This window comes from Triturus cristatus, chromosome 12, assembly GCF_964204655.1.
Source record: "Triturus cristatus chromosome 12, aTriCri1.1, whole genome shotgun sequence".
NCBI classification, from domain to species: Eukaryota; Metazoa; Chordata; class Amphibia; order Caudata; family Salamandridae; genus Triturus; species Triturus cristatus.
Window position 1 is genome coordinate 523111891 of NC_140595.1, and position 20176 is coordinate 523132066.

Below are 20176 nucleotides of genomic sequence, written 5' to 3' on the forward strand. Positions count from 1 at the left end.
TATCAGAGAGAATAAAACTACTACTCCAACTCCAACAAAAACAACAGTAAGGAAAATGTTGGATAGCGTAGGGCTAAAAATTACTATTTCCACTTCAGGGAGTGTAACAGTAGGGAAAGTGTTGGATAGCGTAGGGGTAAAAATGACTATTCCAACTCCAGAGAATGCAACAGTAGGGAAAGCGCTGGATAGCGTAGGGGTAAAAATTACTATTCCCACTCCAGTGAGTCCAACAGTAGGGAAAGCGTTGGATAGCGTAGGGGGTAAAAATTACTATTCCCACTCCAGTGAGTGCAACAGTAGGGAAAACGCTGGATAGCGTAGGGGTAAAAATTACTATTCCCACTCCAGAGAGTGCAACATTAGGAAAAACGCTGGATGACGTAGGGTTAAAAATTACTATTCCCACTCCAGAGAGTGCAACAGTAGGGAAAGCATTGCATAGAGTAGGGGTAAAAATTACTATTCCCACTCCAGAGAGTGCAACATTAGGAAAAACGCTGGATCACGTAGGGTTAAAAATTACTATTCCCACTCCAGAGAGTGCAACAGTAGGGAAAGCATTGCATAGAGTAGGGGTAAAAATTACTATTCCCACTCCAGAGAGTGCAACATTAGGAATAACGCTGGATCGCGTAGGGTTAAAAATGACTATTCCCACTCCAGTGAGTTCAACAGTAGGGAAAGCATTGCATAGCGTAGGGGTAAAAATTACTATTCCCACTCCAGAGACTGCAACAGTAGGGAAAGCGCTGGATAGCGTAGGGGTAAAAATTACTATTCCCACTCCAGTAAGTGAAACAGTAGGGAAAGCGCTGGATAGCGTAGGGGTAAAAATTACTATTCCCACTCCAGAGAGTGCAACAGTAGGGAAAGCGCTGGATAGCGTAGGGGTAAAAATGACTATCTCCACTCCAGTGAGTGCAACAGTAGGGAAAGCGTTGGATAGCGTAGGGGTAAAAATTGCTATTCCAACTCCAGAGAGTGTAACAGTTGGGAAAGCGCTGGATAGCGTAGGGGTTAAATGAACATAATAATCTATTAAATAATTTGTTATTAAAAAATAGCATATTAATAAATAATTTACAAAATAATTATTAATAAATACCAATAAATTAAAATAAATATTTTAACTAAATAACATTAAATTACATCCCACACTATTCCCCCTTTAACACACAACACACTACACATACAAAAAACACAATTAATTTAACTATCAATTAATAACAATTAATAATACATTATTTATAATTAATATAGTTATAAATTAACTAGTTAATACATATTAACTACCAAATAACAATTATTCACCAATTAATTATTAATTAACAATACATTAATTAGCAATAACAAATAAAAAGAATTAATACATTATTTATATTTAATATATTTAACTAAGTAATAACAATTAATTACCAATTAATAATTAATTACCAATTAATTAATAATAAATACCAATAAAAAATAAATATCATTAATTAATTTAATTTAATTACATCCCACCCTATTCCCCTATAAACCCACAACCCACTACACATAAAAAATCACATAATTAATTTAATTATCAATTAATCACTTAATAAAAATAAATCACCAATTAATTATTAATTAACAATGAATTAATTAACAATGACAATAAATAAAAATCAATAATAAAGTAATTATAACTAATATAATCAACTAATTAATCAAAATAATTAACAATTAATTAATTAACAATTAATTAATGATAAATACCAATTAAAGAAAACATATTCATTAATTATAATTAAATTACTTCCCACCCTATTCCCCTATAAACCCACAACCCGCTTTGATACTAAAACGCTAAATTTACTTTAACAAAATTACTAATTTCTAAACATTTACTTTTAAATGTATTAAAATACATTACAAAAATGTTTAACATACATATAAAATACATATTAAAATACATAACACAAAAAAATCGATATTATTGACAACAATATTTTTGCTTACGATATTACTTACTTCGATATTACTTACTACGATATTTAAAAAAACGATATTACATACTCTTGACTTCGATATTCTGTCCCTACGATATTAAAAACTCGATATTAATGTAGGTCGATATTTAAAATTCGATATTTTGACTAACCACCGTACATAAATGTGTAAAGCGCAAGTACACCACGAAAGGTATCTTGGCACTGAATAACAGATATTTATTGTTAATCAACTCAGTGGTACTCATTTAATCGACCTCAGAAGGATGAAAGGCCTGCTGTAATTAGAACCTGTGAGCAAGAGGTCAAACACAGGCCCCAACAGTGGACGCATTAGTCCACTAAGTCACCAGACCCGGCTTATGCAGCACTTCAAATAGTAATAAAACAAAAACACAATGCAAGAAAAATCCCACACCAATTTCTTAAAATGGAGTCAAATTTAGTAAATTATTTGACAGCAAAATAACAAAAATCCAATTAGTAGAACCAGAGATATGCAATTGAAAAATGCTTAAAAGCACAAAGCGCCAACTGTGGTTATCTGGTCGCGCAGACTGAGATAAAGTCACAAGTTCAGGCTGGCTGCGATGGAGCATGGGGCTGGATACTGAGACCAAGTTAAGCCAGCTGAATAAAGTACCTTAAATGCTGTTTGTGGAGGGTTGCAAGATCCTGTTTTGAGAACACATCTCACAGCGGCAGTCCTGATGAGTTGCAGGCTGCGATGCGAGTTCCTGTGTCGAGGATAAGTCACGCAACGGCAGTACTGAGAAGTTGCGGGCTGCAAAGCGAGGTCCTGCATCAAGGAGGCCTTGTGACTCTGAAGATCTGCGGGATCTTACGTCGGGCATGCTTTGTGCAGTGGTAATTCCAAAGTACAGCTGCAAGGTGATGCATCGGTTCTGCCTGAAGGACCACAGTTGGGCTAGAAGAACAGTTTCAGGCCCGCTTGCAAGGACACAGGGCTGGTGTGGCACCACTTGGGGCAGGACTCATAACAGGCAGAGTCCAGGTGCATGGTTCAAGGTGGTTGGAGGGGGGTGTGGCTTGGCCCTGGGAAACAATGACCACCTACTGATTCAGCTCTGTGACCAATTCCACAATACTAGTAGTGGCTTTATTTTCTACATACCAAAACTAGAAGATAACAAGGTGTGATGCATCCCTTTCTTTAATTCCAAAACTGAAACCTGCTCTACACATAAGTGGTCTTTTGTATGGAGCAACCAGGGGTGTCTTCAGGTCACAACCACCATTTCTTGTTATTTATGATGCACAGAGAACTTGCTGAATACATTTATGACTTTGTTCTCTGAAGCATTTCTCTTTTTCACCTACATTGTTTGCTTTAGACATCCATATTAAAAGCTCCAACACTGCTTAAAATAATGTGCCATCTAGTTAAAAGGCAAATACAGCTGGAGAGAAGAGATTTTAATCTTTACAAGCTGTGGACTAAAGGTCACTGGCAGGCCATAAATCTACAGCAGTGGAAATACAAATTGAAAATAGTTTATACTGACAATTCAACTAGGAAAGAAAGGAATGCAATTTATTAGTCAGCTCCTGAAGTGTCCTGATGCCTTTTGAAAGGAATTGCACTTTACATATTTGTTACAGTCCTTTGCTTTTTGATTGCAATGTGGCAATTCATTTTTTTTTTTTTTGAAACCGTTTATTACAATCTCAAATATATACAGGCATGGGCCTACAACCTTCCGGCCGGCCGCTAAAGTGGCAGAAATAAATGACATATATACAATAAGGCACTTGGCGTTACAGAGACGCTAGAGCCGGAGGTATCAACAACGTGGGCCACATGACTCTGAGCCCACAATACGGTTTCGTTTTATACAACACAACAACATAAAACCACACCCGCAAGGCAACCCGAGAACGAAAGTGACAACATATGCTCCTCAAATGGGGGGACCCCAACCATACACTAAAATCGAAGGAGGGGAGGGGGAATAGGTCCGGGACTGGGAAAACACTGTGCCCGGGATTGAGGGAGGGGGTCATCTAGGGGGACGGAGCTGGTGAAGCGGGAGGCAATAACGGCGGCTCACAAATACCCCCGCGGTAGGCGTTCCAGGGGCCCCAGACCTTCAGCCACGCCCCAGGCTTACCCCGCGCCACATACACCACCTTCTCTCGGAACATGCACCAATCCATGTGTTCTTTCCAGGCCGACACTGCCGGGGGCCTCTGGGATCCCCACAGTTGAGCGATGTCACGTTTAGCAATCATATAACCCAGCGTCACCCATCGCGTCTGCTGAACCGAGTAGTCGGTCGGTTCCCACACATTCAGCAGGCATCTCCTCGCTTCAGGCACCAGCGCAACATGCGTAACCGCTCGCAGGACCTCATGCACACCACGCCAGAATCGCTCCACCCTCGGACATTCCCACAGAATGTGTAAAAAAGTCGCCAATGCACCGCACCCACGCTTACACAGTCCATCCTCGGCATAGCCCATACGCAGAAGCCCTGGCCCCGTCATGTACACCCGGTGAAGTATCTTAAGCTGGACGAAGCGAAGGCGAGCCGGGATGGCCACCTCCTTCGGGGAGGCCACCGCGGAAATCCAGTCCTCGTCGTCCAGCTCCAACCCATCGGCAACCCAAGCCTCGCGGAGCCCAGTCAGTAAGCCCGAGCGGTCATTAATCAACTTCTTGTAGATGAGGGAGATCGTGCTGTCCGGAACGTGGCCATCTAGCACTCTATCCTCCAGTGGGGAGGACTCCGGGATGGCGGCCACGTCTGGGAAGACAGAACCCAGTGCGTGACGGACCTGCAGGTATCGAAAGTATTCACTGCCCTGCAGCTGAAACTCCGCCTGCAGTGTCTCGAATGTTTTGAATCCTCCCCTCGTCCAGAGATCCCCCACTGTACTAATGCCTATCGTGTCCCACCTATCGAAGCCCTTCGAGGTCCATAGGGAGCCCAACCTCTCAGACGCATACAACGGTGACGCCCGGGTCAAACGGTCCTTCCATCCCATAGCTGCATTGGCCGCGTGCCATACTCGCACCATGACACGCGTGGGTCCCGTCAGGCGGGAATCGGGCACGCTAGTATAGAGCGCTCGATTGTAATCGCCACCGGGCAGGAGCGTCTTGTCCATTTCAAATGCCGGGTTTAAGGCGGGCCCGTAAAGGCCGTGATTAATTGCAGCTAATTGGGAGGCCCAGTAATACCGCTTAATATCCGGGAGGGCAATCCCTCCGTCATACCTCCGGGAGCGTCAACTTTGCCAGGGCTATACGCGGCCTCCCGTCCCAGAACAGGCGGCGCTGCAAACTCTCCACCTCACGGAAGTAGCGCGCCGGGACCAGGTCCATCGAGTTCTGGAGAGCGTACAGAAAGCGCGGTAATGACATCATCTTGAACAATGCCGCCTGGCCGAGCGGCGAAAGCGGCAAGCGTCGCCACCGCGCGACGTCCTCCTTCAAGCGCTGGAGGGGGGGAAGCAAATTCCGCTCGTAGCGGGCCACCGGGTCCAGCGTAATATAGACGCCCAGGTAACGAAACCCCTGCGAGGCAATCTGGATCGAGCAGCCCCGCGGGAGAACAGGAGCCTCCCCGGAAAGCACATAGACACAGGATTCAGCCCAGTTGATGACAAGACCTGAGTTACGGCCGAAGGAGCGCAGAACATCGACCAGGACAATCAGTGATTTACGCGGGGAGGCTAAGTACAACAGGATGTCGTCGGCATAGAGGGACACGCGGTCCTCATACTCAGGGGTCCAACGGAGACCACGGATAGAAGGGTGCCACCGCAGCCACTCCGCCAGGGGTTCCAAGGCCAGTGCAAACAGGAGCGGCGACAGGGGGCAACCCTGTCGCGTGCCCCGTCCCAGCACGAATGGGGCTGAGACTCGACCATTCACCACCACCTGCGCCAATGGGTCAGAGTACAACAATTTGACCCAGCTGATGAATCCCGGGCCAAATCCAAATTTCGCCAACATCGCCCAGATGTACGGCCACTCGAGCGTGTCAAACGCCATGGTGGCGTCCAAGGACGCCAAGATGGCCGGCTCCCGCACGAATGGAACACGCGCGAGCACCCTGTGCAAGCGCCACAGGTTAAGGGCCGTGTTGCGATGGGGAATAAAGCCGGACTGGTCTTGGTGGACCAGATCGCCCACCACGCCGACCAGCCGGTTGGCAAGCACCTTGGCGAGGATTTTAGGCTCCGCGTTTAAGAGCGAGATCGGCCGATAGGATGTAACCCGGTCTCGCGGTCTCCCCTCCTTGTGGATAACCACGATGGTAGCTAGACGCTGGTCCGGCGGGAGGGAGCCCCGCGAGTGGGCCGCAAGGAACATCGCGCGGAGGTGAGGTGCCAGTACATCCGGTCGCAGCTTATACAATTCGATAGGAAGGCCATTCGGGCCCATGGCCTTGCCCGAGGCGATCGAGCGTATGGCGAGGGCGATTTCATCCGAGGTGGGAGCGGCATCCAACGAATCCCTGTCCTCCACTGAAAGCGAGGGCAGCGCGATGTCCCGCAGCAGGGCATGGTAATCCTCCTCCGAGCAGGGAGAGACCGGAGAATATACCTCGCGGAAATAATCCGCGAAGCAAGAAACAATGCCTTCCGGCTCAGTAATTCGTACGCCATCCATCCTCTCAATCAGCGGGACCACACGACTAGCTCTCTCCTTCTTATCCAACCACGCAATCAGTTTGCCAGCCTTATCACCCACATCGTACAGTCGCCCCTGTTGCTCTCTGCTAAGGCCCCTGGCCGCCTCCGTGACGAGGGCCCTATAGGCCGCCTGCTTAAGGTGTAGAACATGCAGCGCCGCGTCAGTCACCCCACTCCCCAGACCACCCTCCAATTCAGTAATTTCGGCCTCCACCCGGGTCACCTCCTCCTGTGCGCGTCTGCGGGCATGGGAGATAAAGGAGAGGGCCTCCCCTCTGAGAACTGTTTTGAAGGCTTCCCACAGGGAGATAGCCGACGGGACGGACCCCACATTATCCTCAAAATACCGTTGCAATGATTTAATCAGGTCAGCACGAATAGTGGGGTCACGCAGGTGCCAAGCATTGATTGGAGCTACCCTGCCCTCTCCCTTCGGGAAGACACCCAAGTGCAACAGGAGCGGGGAATGATCTGAAATACCCCGCGCCAGATGGCGCACCTCTCCCACCCTCCCAGCATAGGCCGCAGGGACAAGGACATAATCAAGCCGCGAGAGGCTACCATGGGCACCCGAATGGAAGGTGTACTGCAGCTGGGTGGGATGCTTTAAACGCCAGCAGTCCACCAATCCCAGTGTGTCCAAAAGGCCCGCTAGCCACGCCTGTGCCCGGGGGAGGTCCCTAGGGGGATGACGATCCATAGTCCCAGAAGCCACCGCATTGAAATCCCCCCCAACCACCAGAAGCCCCCCCGGGAGGTCAAGAAGGAGGCGTCCCAGATCTGCAAAGGTGGTGGACTGTAGCCCCGGTGGGACGTACACAGAGACAAAGACAACTACCTTGCCCTCCATCCTCCCCACCAAGACAGTGTAGCGTCCCCTCTCATCATGGCGCACCTCGTCTATTTCTAGCGGGAGCGAGGTCTTGACCATAATGCCCACCCCCCGCGAGCCTGATGTGAAGCCCGAGTGGGCCACCAAGCGAAAGCCACGGCGATTCATGGCACAAAAGGAGTTACCAATAAGGTGTGTCTCCTGCAGAAAGACCACATCAGGCGAAATCCGTTTCAGATACTGCAGGACCACACCCCGCTTGATCCTGTCACCCAGTCCGTTAACGTTCCAGGACAACAAAGTCAAATCCCTACCCCCCATCACATAACGAAGCCATCATTTGTCCCCCCCAGAGCATCTCAAAAACAACAATACAATAACGGGTTTGCCTTGCGGTAGAAACGAACCACACCCCACCCCAACCCACCCAACCCAACAGAACTCCCCCCACCCTGCACCCCTGCATGAGCCCAAACAGCCCCCCCAAAGTGCAGTGTGCCTGTCGCCCCATAGATAAGAAAACTAACTAGTCCCCCAGAGGAGGAGGGAGATCCCCCAAGAGACCCCACACGACCTCCACAGGAGGGGAACTTACCCTAACAGTCAATAGTGACAACAACGCAGTCCAGAGCAAGGCCTACCATTAGTCCCTCAGTCCTGATCCGGCGGGCCCTCCCCACCAACCGCACCCCCCCCACCCCCCCGGCCCCGATCTCCGGGCAAAGTGTCTAGCCAGTCCCCGGCCACCTCGGGACGATCAAAAAAGTGCGCGTGGCCATCCACCTCCACTCTCAGCTTAGCTGGAAAAAGCATCGCATATTTGAGATTCAGGTCCCTTAGGCGACGTTTAACTCCAAGAAAGCTCAGTCTCTGCTTTTGGACTGCCGGAGTGAAGTCAGGATAGAAATTGATGTCCATATTGTCAAGTTTGACCGGCCCTTGTAGCCTGGAAGTCTGTAGGATAGCGTCTCTGTCCCGAAAATTGAAGATCCGGGCGATGAGAGGCCTCGGAGGGGCTCCAACCTTAGGCCTACCCCCGGGGACCCTGTGGGCACGCTCCACCGCAAAGAATTTACTCAGCCCCCGAGGCTGGAGATGGGTGAGAACCAGGTCCTCAACAAATAGATCCGCCGCCTCCGCCTCGCGTCCCTCCGGCACCCCGATAATGCGGACGTTGTTCCTCCGGGCCCGACCCTCGGAATCCTCCAGCCGACGATTCATCAGGGCGCTCGCCTGGCCAAGCCTGCGCACCTCCTGTTGAAGGGCCGCCACGTCCGTTGTGAGGCCCGTGGTAGAGTGGGCCAAAGAGTCGACCCGGTCGTTGGTTTTAGACAAATCAGCCCTCACGAGGCCCACGTCCACGAGGACCGAGTCAATCTTCTGCGCCAGAGTGTCGAAGCGCTGGTCCACCGAGGCCTTCATCTCGGCGATGGCGCCCATGACGTCTCGGAGGGTCAGGTCCGTGGTCAGAGCGGAAGCATCAGTCGGGCCCGTAGGGGACCTACGCGGCGCCTCTGGGGATCCCTTCTGGAGGGTGTAGCGGTCCATACTGTTGGATTGATGGGCCGCGCCACGGCGGGTCGATTTTATCTTAGCCCGATCGCCATCTTGTTTTGTGGACATGGTTTCAATCCCCAAGACGAGTCAGTCTCCTCAAGAAAGGGGGGGGCCGACAATCCAGTTCAAGGGGTCCAGGGGGGAGCGACCACCGCTCCGCAGGTCGGACCGCAGCTGGCGGACCGGCAGGGCACCCCAACGAGACCACACCACCGCACACCGCCCCGCAACCCAACCTCGCCTGGCAGCAAGGAGGGCGCAAAAGCGAAAGTGAAAGTGCGGGGTACGCGAGTCACCCAGCCTTGCCCGCCGTTGTTGTTCACTTTGTGTCCGGATCGCCCCACAACTCCAGTACGGGGGGCCGGTGTGGAGAAGGCCGCAAACCTCAATCGATGCTCCTGCCGGTGTCCGAGGTCCGATTTAAAAACGGAAAGCGGGCGTCACCTCTGCTCGGGCTCACAAATACAGTCCCCTCATCTGGGACAGGATTCTGTCAGGATTTATGCAGGAGGTCGCGGAGGTCCTCGGGAGCCTCGCACCTACGCGGCCATCTTGGTTGCGCGCTAGGCTCCTCCTCCGCAATTCATTTTTGCTTTTTTGCTAGTAACATGGCATTTTATTTCTGTGTAACAAGTAAAATGTCCCAAAATGAAAGATATTTTTTAATTGTAATTTTTTCCCCTTCTATTTGCATTTTATTGGAGCAAGTTGAGATAATTACAACTGTCAAATGCTCTTTACATTTTCTGCTATCACTTCAGCCATCCTTTGTATTATACTCTTTCATTTTTGCTTACTGACAAACACCTCTATTCCTGCAGATGGCCGAGAGCTGGTATTAACAAAACGTTTCTAGATATTATTTTTAGATTACTTTAGTTCTAGCTCAGATATCCTTTGTCATTAGCAACCAGTTGTTCCTACATGGGCACCTCAATGCAATGAACCTCCGCAACATGACCTGGTACGATCACATTATTATATGGGGGAGGGCAGCCATCTCATCAGATGGTTATACATTAGTATTCGAACACAAGTGTCCATCTCACTCACTGGACTTAGAGCGAAATGGTCAGAGGCCATTGATGCGGAACTCACGGATAAAGCTTGGGCGAGCATTCTAGAACACCCCAAATGTGTTTCCCGTAATGCCAAATTTAAATTTATACAAAGTATGGTGTTACACAGATCCTATTTAACCCCAAAGAGAATACATCACATGTTCCCGGAAGCCCAAAACTGCTGCCCATGGTGCAAGTCAGAGGAGGCGGGCTTTATTCACATTCTATGGGCTTGTTCTTGACTTAGCGACTACTGGGGAGGGGTCCGAGATGCAATTGGGGAAATCACACATTTGCCAATCCAGGATAACATTCTGGAGTGTCTACTAGGTCTTCACAGGCGCACCAGCGGTTTGAAAGTCCAACTCCGCTTCCTGGACCTTGCACTTATATTGGCCATAAGAGTGATCACCATGAGATGGAAATCCCCTAGATGCCCTCCACTATCCGCGTGGCAGGAAGAGGTGATACGTTGGGGCAGTGCCGAAAGCTCAGCCATTAGACGTGAGGAGGCGCGTGGCTTATGGAAACATCCCATTTCTATGGAGTGGTATATTATGTTGGAGATTTTTAAAACGATATATCTCCATCCTGCACAAATCATTCCTACCCCATAATATGATCAGTTATATGTGATATATGCCTTACTGGGTTAATGAAGGTCCTATTCACATTTCATTTGCACATCAGCTAACTTGTAGCAGACGGTATCTACACAAATGCAACAGATTGAGAGCTTTACAAGAAATGGCAGGCCAGGAGGGAGCGTAGTGGGGGGGGGGGGGGGTTACACGTTATCGGGGAAGTATTGAACCGCACTGTACAATTACTTCGAGTGATATTATTTCATCTTATGTGCATGCCCTTATTGTTTCATATTCACTAAGATTGCCTGATATTTTGATTGGCAAATACAAGCCGACCATTTGGTTTATACAAAGGTGATATTTGTATACGATTGGAAAAAGAAAATGCCATATTGTACCTGTTATGATATATGGAATTATTTTTTAAGGCGCTCAATAAAGTTTGTTATAAAACCAGTTGTTCCTCAAATTCTGAGAATTTCACCAACATTTTGCCAGCCAGTTTTCTGCATTGGCAAATGAGAACATTAAAATAAATTGATACTACTTTTTCTTCTCAATCTTCTGGAAATACTTTGAACTCAGAAGGATCTTCACCTGCACCTGAAATATAGAAGAACCTTATAAGGTCATGCAAAATGCAAATGCCCTTTCCTGGTTAGCAAAGTTGTCCTAGCAGAAAATACTTCCAGCTCCCTTATACCTAAAGTGTCACTAAACCCTAGCTGCTCTACACATAAGTGGCCTAAAAATGATCCTCCATTACTAGTCAAAACACCTTCCTCCATATCAATGGAATCACTCCTAGAAGAGATCAGAGCTTTGCAACCACATGTTGATGAAACTTATAAGAGATAACAAATACTGGATCACAAATAGAGTACTTGGAAAACAAAGTGACTGATTTTGAACAATGGGTGAGCAACCTAGAGGACTCTAATGCAAAGATCAACAAAACACAGTCACAAATATCTCTTCTTTAAAAACAAGCGAAGGGTTTGGAAAATTACAACAGGAGGAATAATCTTAGAATGTATTGCCTGCCAGAGGATCAGAAGGGAGTGATCCTATCCAGTTTTTTCAAACCATTATACCTAAGGTGTTAGACTTGCCATTATAAGTTTCTTTATATATTCAAAGAGCACATAGATTGGAGTATACACCGAAATCCGCTTCCTCATCTAACAGACCTATAGGTGTTATTATCCTTTTTCTCAAATACACTGACTTACGCAAGGTCATTATGGCTGCAAAGAAACAAGTTTCATGGTCTGGTCATAACTTATATTTCTCTCAAGATACTGCTAAAGCCACAGCAGACAGATGACAGCAATTCTTAGAAATGTGAACAGAACTAAGAGCTCTTAATGACAGATTTGGTCTTTTTCATCCACGCCTTTTCAAAGTTACATATAAAAACAAGACAACAACATATGAAAATCTTACCAAACTGAGGACGATTTAGGATGACTGTAAAGGAGAAGACATGGATACTTCTAAAGTTTCTCACTGACTGAAATCTATTTTCCGATAGTTGTATGAATTCTGCTCGCACACATTGATGCAAAAGACTATTTTCTCCTTGATTCTTGCAGGTTACTTCAGTCTCAATCTTTGTCACTGTGTCTTTATGCTCTGCAATACATTGTCACATCCTGATCAATCTTGGAGTGCAGATGTGTCCTCTTCATCATGTGGCCTCAGCACCATTAACCTTTTGTTTTGTTTTTAGATATGAGCCTTTTCCTCTTGTGTTTCCTGCTTCTCTTCATCTTTCATTCTCTTTTCTATCTCCCTTTCTCATCTACTTGCCCAACCTATCCCCAGTAAAATGGATAAACAGTGTGTCACTGCAATAACTCAAATATCACCTATTATGCATGGACTCGGATAATTCTACTTAAAGGGAATGCACATTTGTTTCTCCAGTTCATCATTCCTAGTCTAGGATTGATCACATATTTGTTTCAAAACAGATATCACAAACCTTAATCAATGCTGAGTGTGGCACGAGTATATTATCTGGTCATACTCCTATCATTATTGATCCTGATTTCTTATCTGCTCTGTATGCAAACAGACAATGAAGATTTAGCTGTGGTCTTGTAATGTATGAATCCACACACACCCCTTTCAGAAACTTGGAATTGAGTTCTTTAATCTTCACTCCACTAATAATGTTCCTGTACAAGTGGTATGGGACTCCATCAAGGCAGAGGCTTGGGATTTCATAATCACCTACGTATTAAATAAAAGAAGATTGTACAATAGAGAATTGTATCATATTATGTATAATTAAAAAAAATAAGCACATCAGTATTATTCATCTAAATCCAAACAATGCTTAGATTAAATTATAAAAGCCAAATTCCAATTTAATAACATTTCCACAGAAAACGCTTCTTCTTATCTTCTTAGGACCAGTGTGAAATACTGTGGTGGACAGAATAAAGCTGGAAAACCTTTGGCAAAAGTAAAAAAGAAAGAACTAATTTGCAATGTATCTTAAAGAACAATATAGACCCTATATTTAAGGATGATGATATTCTACTTGAATTTTCCCAATTTTATAATACTTTATACACTCCTGAACGTATTCCTCAACATAATCGAATTGTGGAATATCTTGCCTCCATACAGTCAAACACTGGGAAGGATATCAATTTTCATTCATTGGAAATGGATATCTCTTGTGAAGAGTTTACTAAAGTACTTCATTTAATTAGAAAAGGCAAAGCACCAGGTCCAGTTTTCGATTGAATTTTATTAATTTGTTTCTCACATTTTAATCTCAAAATTACATGATTTGTTTAATTACTTTTCTGAAACACCGACAGCTCATGCTTGGTACCTTTCAAGATGCATTGATTTATTTGATCCCTAACGAAGATAGGGATGCTAGATTCTGTAGGAATTATAGAACAATATCCCTGTTCAATATTAATTATAAGATCTTTGCAAAAATGATTGCTTTGCTTAGAGATTCACTCCTGCCAGATCTGTTGCAACGAGAGCAATCTAGGTTTGATAAAGGTAGATTTATCTCTGATAATACAAGGTTTTTAAAATATTTGAAGCAAATCTAATATTTGCACTTAATGCTGAAAGAGCCTTCGATCATATCAATTGGCTTTTTATTTTTCAGTTCTTGACTGGTTTGGCTTTGGTCAACAAATTATCAGTTTAATGTTACTTTTATATTCCTCACCACAAGCCTCTATATTTGTTAACGGTTTAATTTTCCCACCTTTCAAGTTAAAAAGAGGAATTAGACCAATCTGTCCGTTATTTCCTATATTATTTATATTGGCCCTTGAACCTTTTTTATCTAAAATAAGAAAATATAATTATATACAAGGTTTCTGTTATGAATGTGGTTACTGGTTGACTGGGGTATGAGCCCTGGTCAAGCAGCAACCACAATCCTAATCAGGGTAAGAGGCAGACAAACCCTAACTTAACCTGTGCTCACCCTCTGGCAGTTTGGCACAGAGCAGTCATGCTACACTTAGAGGCAATGTGTAAAATATATATGCACAAGTTCAAACGGTAAAAACAGTGAAACCACCACACAAAAAGATCCCACACCAGGTTTAGAAAATATAGTAGATTTTAGTAACTAAAACAAGACCAAAACAACAAAAATCAAATCAGGGAAACCAGAGATATTGAATTATAAAGTTTTAGGATAAAATAACCCAGATAAGTCACAAGTTCAGGCCTATAACAATGGAGTGAGGGCTGTCAACAGGGACCAGGTTAGGCCCGCTGAACAAAGTACCTTAAATCCTGAATGCGTGGATTCGAGGCGCAGAAGCCTTGCAGAGTTGAGGCAAAGCATCAGTTCTGAGATGCAGCGAGGCTGCGGTGCGAGGTCCTGTTGGGTTGACGTTGAGGAACCAGTTGACAGGGCTTGCGATGCAAAGCTCAGGCATCAAGGATGCGGCACGCAGCTAGGGATGCGTCTGTTCCAAGGAGCTGTGCAGCTGCGATGTGGAGGTCGTCATCGAGCTGCCATTAATGAGGGATGTAGGGACCTAGGTTGGACATGGGTCGTGCCATTGGCAATGTGTCGGCTTCGAAGATACAAGGGTGATGCTGGACCTTCTGCGCCACACCCAATCCTTGCAGCAGCAGCAAGGCGTTGGTTTTGCTCGAGAATGCACCACTCAGCCGACGAGACACTAAGGTAAGAAAATGCCAAATTTCTAAAAGTGGAATTTTCAGAATTGTAATTTAAAATCTGATGTCACTGTTAGACTTGGAACCTTTTGGTGTGTTTCCCCTGAGTTTTTGCTTTCTGACCTCCCGGTGTTGACTGTTTTTGTCTGGCTTAGTGTCTCTGTGCACTTTTTTCACTGCTGATCAGTGGTAAAGTGCAAGTGCTCCTGTTGTAAACTGTGTTATGGATAGGTGGTTCCATGATTGGCATATTTGATTTACCTGTCAGTCCCTAGTAGAGTGCACTGAGCGTGCCAGGGCCTGTAAATCAAATGCTGTTAGTGGGCTGCAGCACTGGATTTCTGCCACTCGCACAAACGGCCTGTAAATGTAACTCTGGCCTGCCATTGCAGAGCCTGTGTGCAGTCTGGGACCGCCATGTCGACTTGGCAAGTGTACCCACTTGCCAGGCCCTAATCTTCCCTTTTCTTACAAGTCAGTCACCCCTAAGGTAGGCCCAACGTACCCCTGTTGGCCGGGTGCAGTGAATGTGAAAGGTAGGACATACCCTGTTGTGTGAATTACTGCCAATTTCATATTTCACTAGTGCAAGGCTACCTGTTCCTATAGGACAGAATGGGGAGTTTGTTTATAACATCTTATAAACATAACTGGCCCTGGGAACTAGGCGGAAAAATAAAGTTTAGTATGTCTGAACTCAGAATCTAAAGATGCATCTTTTAGTGAAGGTGATTTTAACATTCTGTGTTTGAAAATACCACTTTTAGAAAGTAGGTATTTTCTTGCTCAGCCATCCAGTAGACCTCTGCTGGGGTTGTGGATTGACTGTCTGGATTTTGGATGACAAGGGCTGGGGAGGAGCCGTGGTTCCAGATAGTCTAGGTGGGTCAGGAAAGGGCTGAATAGACCTGGGCTAAACTTAGAGTCGGGGGAGGAGATTTCCTTTCACCTGAATGGGCCTGGTCTGCCTCTGACAATGCCTTCTCCACCTCCTGCCAGGAAGCCACACCAGAGAGGACAGAACTGGTTCTGGCTGGGCACAGACACTCTCTGCCTGAGAGGACTAAGGATTTTGGGCTATAAAAAGTGGGACCCAAACCCCTGAACTTCAGAACTCTTTTAGACCAAGAAGTCTGCCAAAAAGAGGAGCTGGAGAAGCTGTGAGGAGGAACTACCACTTTGCTGAGTGCTTTGCTGTGTTGGCCTGCAGTGGATGCTTCTGTCTTAGGCAGTGAAAGGACTGGACTGAACTTCCTGCAATCTATTTTTGTGAGTTTCTCCAAGGGCTTGAGGTAGAGCTTGCCCCCTGTTCAAGAAGTCTCAGGAACAGCAAAGACTTCAAGTTCTTTTACCCTCAGCACTTCGGACTGTGTGTTTTGTGCTGCAATAGAAGAAAAAGCAACCCGATGCCGCTGCCTACTCCGAGTCCTGAAGGCACCGCAGAGGGCACCGCCGCAACGCGGCACCGTGACCCTGATCTCACCGACGACACCTGCTGATGCCGCCACCGAGCCGCTGCTCGCACCGCGACCTGTGGGCAGCGCTCTCCGCATCACCTTGCTTTGCTTCACGATGTGGCCTTGGCATCCCCGATGATGCCCCTCCACGCCGAAATCGACGCCGCTGCTTGCACCATGGTTCGAGGGCACCGCTTGTAAAGTTACACGATGCACTGCTCTCATCCCGCACCTCAGCCTTGGCCTACCGATGCTGGTGCCATCGACAGTTTGTCAGCCGACGACAGCGCTTCAGCAATGACGACGACACTGCTTGCACCGTGACCTGCCAGCACCGCGATGAGCACCGCATCACGTCGCACTGTGACCCTGGTCTCACCGATGACGCCATCTGACGCCGCCACTGACCGCTGCTCGCACCGCGACCTGAGGGCATCGCACGTCGCACCGCTGCACTTTGCACCACAGCACCTGACACCTGCCGAGGCCAGCACTCCAGACTTCAACTGCGAGGAGTTTGATCTGCAACGCATGTGACTTCAAGAGCCTGACAACTCCTGCACCGACCTCCGGAACCAACGCCGCGGATGCCGTGCTTTCGGAAGCTCAACAAGAGGTCGCTGACACCCTGCATTTATAAAGGTACTGTTTTGAAGGTCTTCCCGACACCGTAGCTGGCCCGCTACGCCGCGATCGGCCAGAACTGTTTGTATTTGTTTGTTCACGACGCCGTGATAGCCCCAGAGGGAGCTATCGACTTCAAGGAACTCTTTTTCAAGGTTATTGTGATAACTGAAGATTTCTTAATACGGTCTTGTCTTAAGTATATAAAAATATTGGATATTTTTCTAAACTGGTGTGGTGTCCTTTTGTAGTGCTTACACTGTTTACTGTTGGTTATGTGCAAATGCTTTACACGCTGCCCCTAAGATAAGCCTGACTGCTCATGCCTAGCTACCAAGGGGGAGAGCAGGGGTTATTTTAAGGAGTGTAAGTCCCTTATCCTAACTAGGAAGAAGGGTCCCTACTTGGACAAAGGTGCAAGCCCTTGCCAACTAGAGACCCCCGTTTCTAACAGTCACCATAAGCTAGGATTTTAAATTAGGATTTCAGAGACACCAAACATGAACCAGTCATAGCTTCCCATTTGGAAATTATGCTTATAAAATTTAATAAGGTAATGCCAATGCTATCCTTTGGGAGATAAAGGCCTTGCAGTAGTGAAAAATTAATTCATGAGTTTTTCACTACCAGGACATGTAAATCTCAAAAGTACATGTCCTGCTTGTCAATACATTGCACCCTACCCTCTGGGCTGTCCAGGACATACCCTAGGGGTGACATGTATATTAAAAAGGATGGTTTGGACATAGTCGACCTGCCAGTTTAAAACTGCATCCACAGGCTCTGCAATGGCAGGCCTGAAAGATGTTTAAAGGGCTACTTAAGTGGGTAGCACAATCAGTGCTGCAAGCCCGATAGTAGCATTTCATTTACAGGCCATGGGCACATGTAGTGCACCCTACTAGGGACTTATAGGTCATTAAATATACCAATTAGGGGTATGCCAATCAAACCATGTTTGGGGAAGTGAGCATGGGCACTTAGCATGGGCACTTTAGCACTGGTTAGCAGTGGCAAAGAGCACAGAGTCCTAAGACCAACAGAAACAAAAATCCAGAAAGATTGGAGGCAAGCAGGCAAAACTTTTGGGGGAAGACCAGTTTTATTAATCGTTAAAATCAAGTCAAATTAACTGTGTATGCAGATGGCATACTCTGATCCATTTCTTTTCTTTTTTTTTTTTTTTTGTTGAAACCGTTTATTGCAATCTCAAGTATATACAAGTATGGGCCTACAACCTTCCGGCCGGCCGCTAGAGTGACAGGAGCACCTGACAAACTTACAAAAGGGCACTTGGCGTTACAGAAAAGCAAATCAGGAGGCATCAACGACGTAAGCCACATGACTCTAAGCCCACAATACGGTTTCATTTTATACACACGCAACAACATAGAAAGACACACCCGCAAGGCAACCCGCAATCGAAGGTAACCACACGTGCTCCTCGAATAAGGGACCCCGACCATCCACAGGAATCTGAAGAGGGGGAAGGGAAACAAGTCCAGGACTGGGGGAACTCTGTGCCCGGGGCTGGGGGAGGGGGTCAACTAGGGGGACGGAGCCGGTGAGGCAGCAGGCAGCAGTGGTGGCTCGCAAATACCCCCGCGGTAGGCGTTCCAGGGGCCCCATATTTTCACCCACGCCCCAGGCTTGCCCCTCGCCACATACACCACCTTTTCTCGGAACATGCACCAATCCATATGTTCTTTCCAGGCCGACACCGCCGGGGGCCGCTGGGATCCCCACAGTTGAGCGATGTCACGCTTAGCTATCATATATCCCAGAGTCACCCATCGCGTCTGCGGAACCGAGTAATCAGTTGGTTCCCACACATTCAGCAAGCATCTCCTCGCTTCAGGCAACAGTGCGACATGCGTAACCAGATGCAGGACCTCATGCACACCACGCCAGAATCGCTCCACCTTCGGGCATTCCCACAAAATATGCAAAAAAGTCGCCAAAGCACCACACCCACGCTTACACAACCCATCCTCAGCATAACCCATACGCAGAAGCCTTGGCCCCGTCATGTAAACCCGGTGGAGTATCTTAAGCTGGACGAAGCGAAGGCGAGCCGGTATGGCCACCTCCTTCGGAGAGGCCACCGCGGAAATCCAGTCTTCGTCGTCCAACTCCAGCCCGTCGGCAACCCAAGCCTCACGGAGGCCGGTCAGCAGGCCCGAGCGGTCATTAATCAATTTTTTGTAAATGAGGGAGATCGTGCTATCCGGAACGTGGCCATCCAGCACTCTATCCTCCAGGGGGGAAGACTCCGGGATGGAGGCGGCGTCTGGGAAGACGGAGCTCAGCGCATGACGGACCTGCAAGTACCGAAAGTATTCACTGCCCTGCAGCTGAAACTCCGTCTGCAGCGTCTCGAATGTTTTAAATCCCCCTCTCGTCCAGAGGTCCCCCACTTTACTGATGCCAATCGTGTCCCACTTCTCGAAGCCCTTCGAGGTCCACAGGGAGCCCAACCGCTGAGGCGCATACAACGGCGACGCCCGGGTCAAACGGTCCTTCCACCCCCTAGCTGCATTGGCCGCGTGCCACACCCGCACCATGACACGCGTGGGCCCCGTCAAGCGGGGATCCGGCGCGCCAGAGTAGAGTGCTCGATTGTAGTCGCCACCGGGCAGGAGCATCTTGTCCATTTCAAATGCCGGGTTCAAGGCGGGCCCATAGAGGCCGTGATTAATTGCAGCTAGCTGGGAGGCCCAGTAATACCGCTTAATGTCCGGGAGGGCAATCCCCCCGTCGTACCACGGGAGCGTCAACTTCGCCAGGGCTATACGCGGCCTCCCGTCCCAGAACAGGCGGCGCTGTAGACTCTCCACCTCACGGAAGTAGCGCGCCGGGACTAGGTCCATAGTGTTCTGGAGAGCGTACAGGAAGCGCGGCAACGACATCATCTTAAACAATGCCGCCCGGCCGAGCGGCGAAAGTGGCAGATGCCGCCAGCGCGCGACGTCCTCCTTCAAGCGCTGGAGGGGGGTAAGCAAGTTTCGCTCGTAGCGGGCCGCCGGGTCCAGCGTGATATAGACACCCAGGTACCGAAACCCCTGCGAGGCAATCTGGATCGGACATCCCCGCGGGAGGACGGGAGCCTCCCCGGAAAGCACATAGACACATGATTTAGCCCAGTTGATGACAAGGCCTGAGTTACGGCCAAAGGAGCGCAGGACATCAACCAGGACAATCAGGGATTTGCGCGGGGAGGCTAGGTACAAAAGGATAT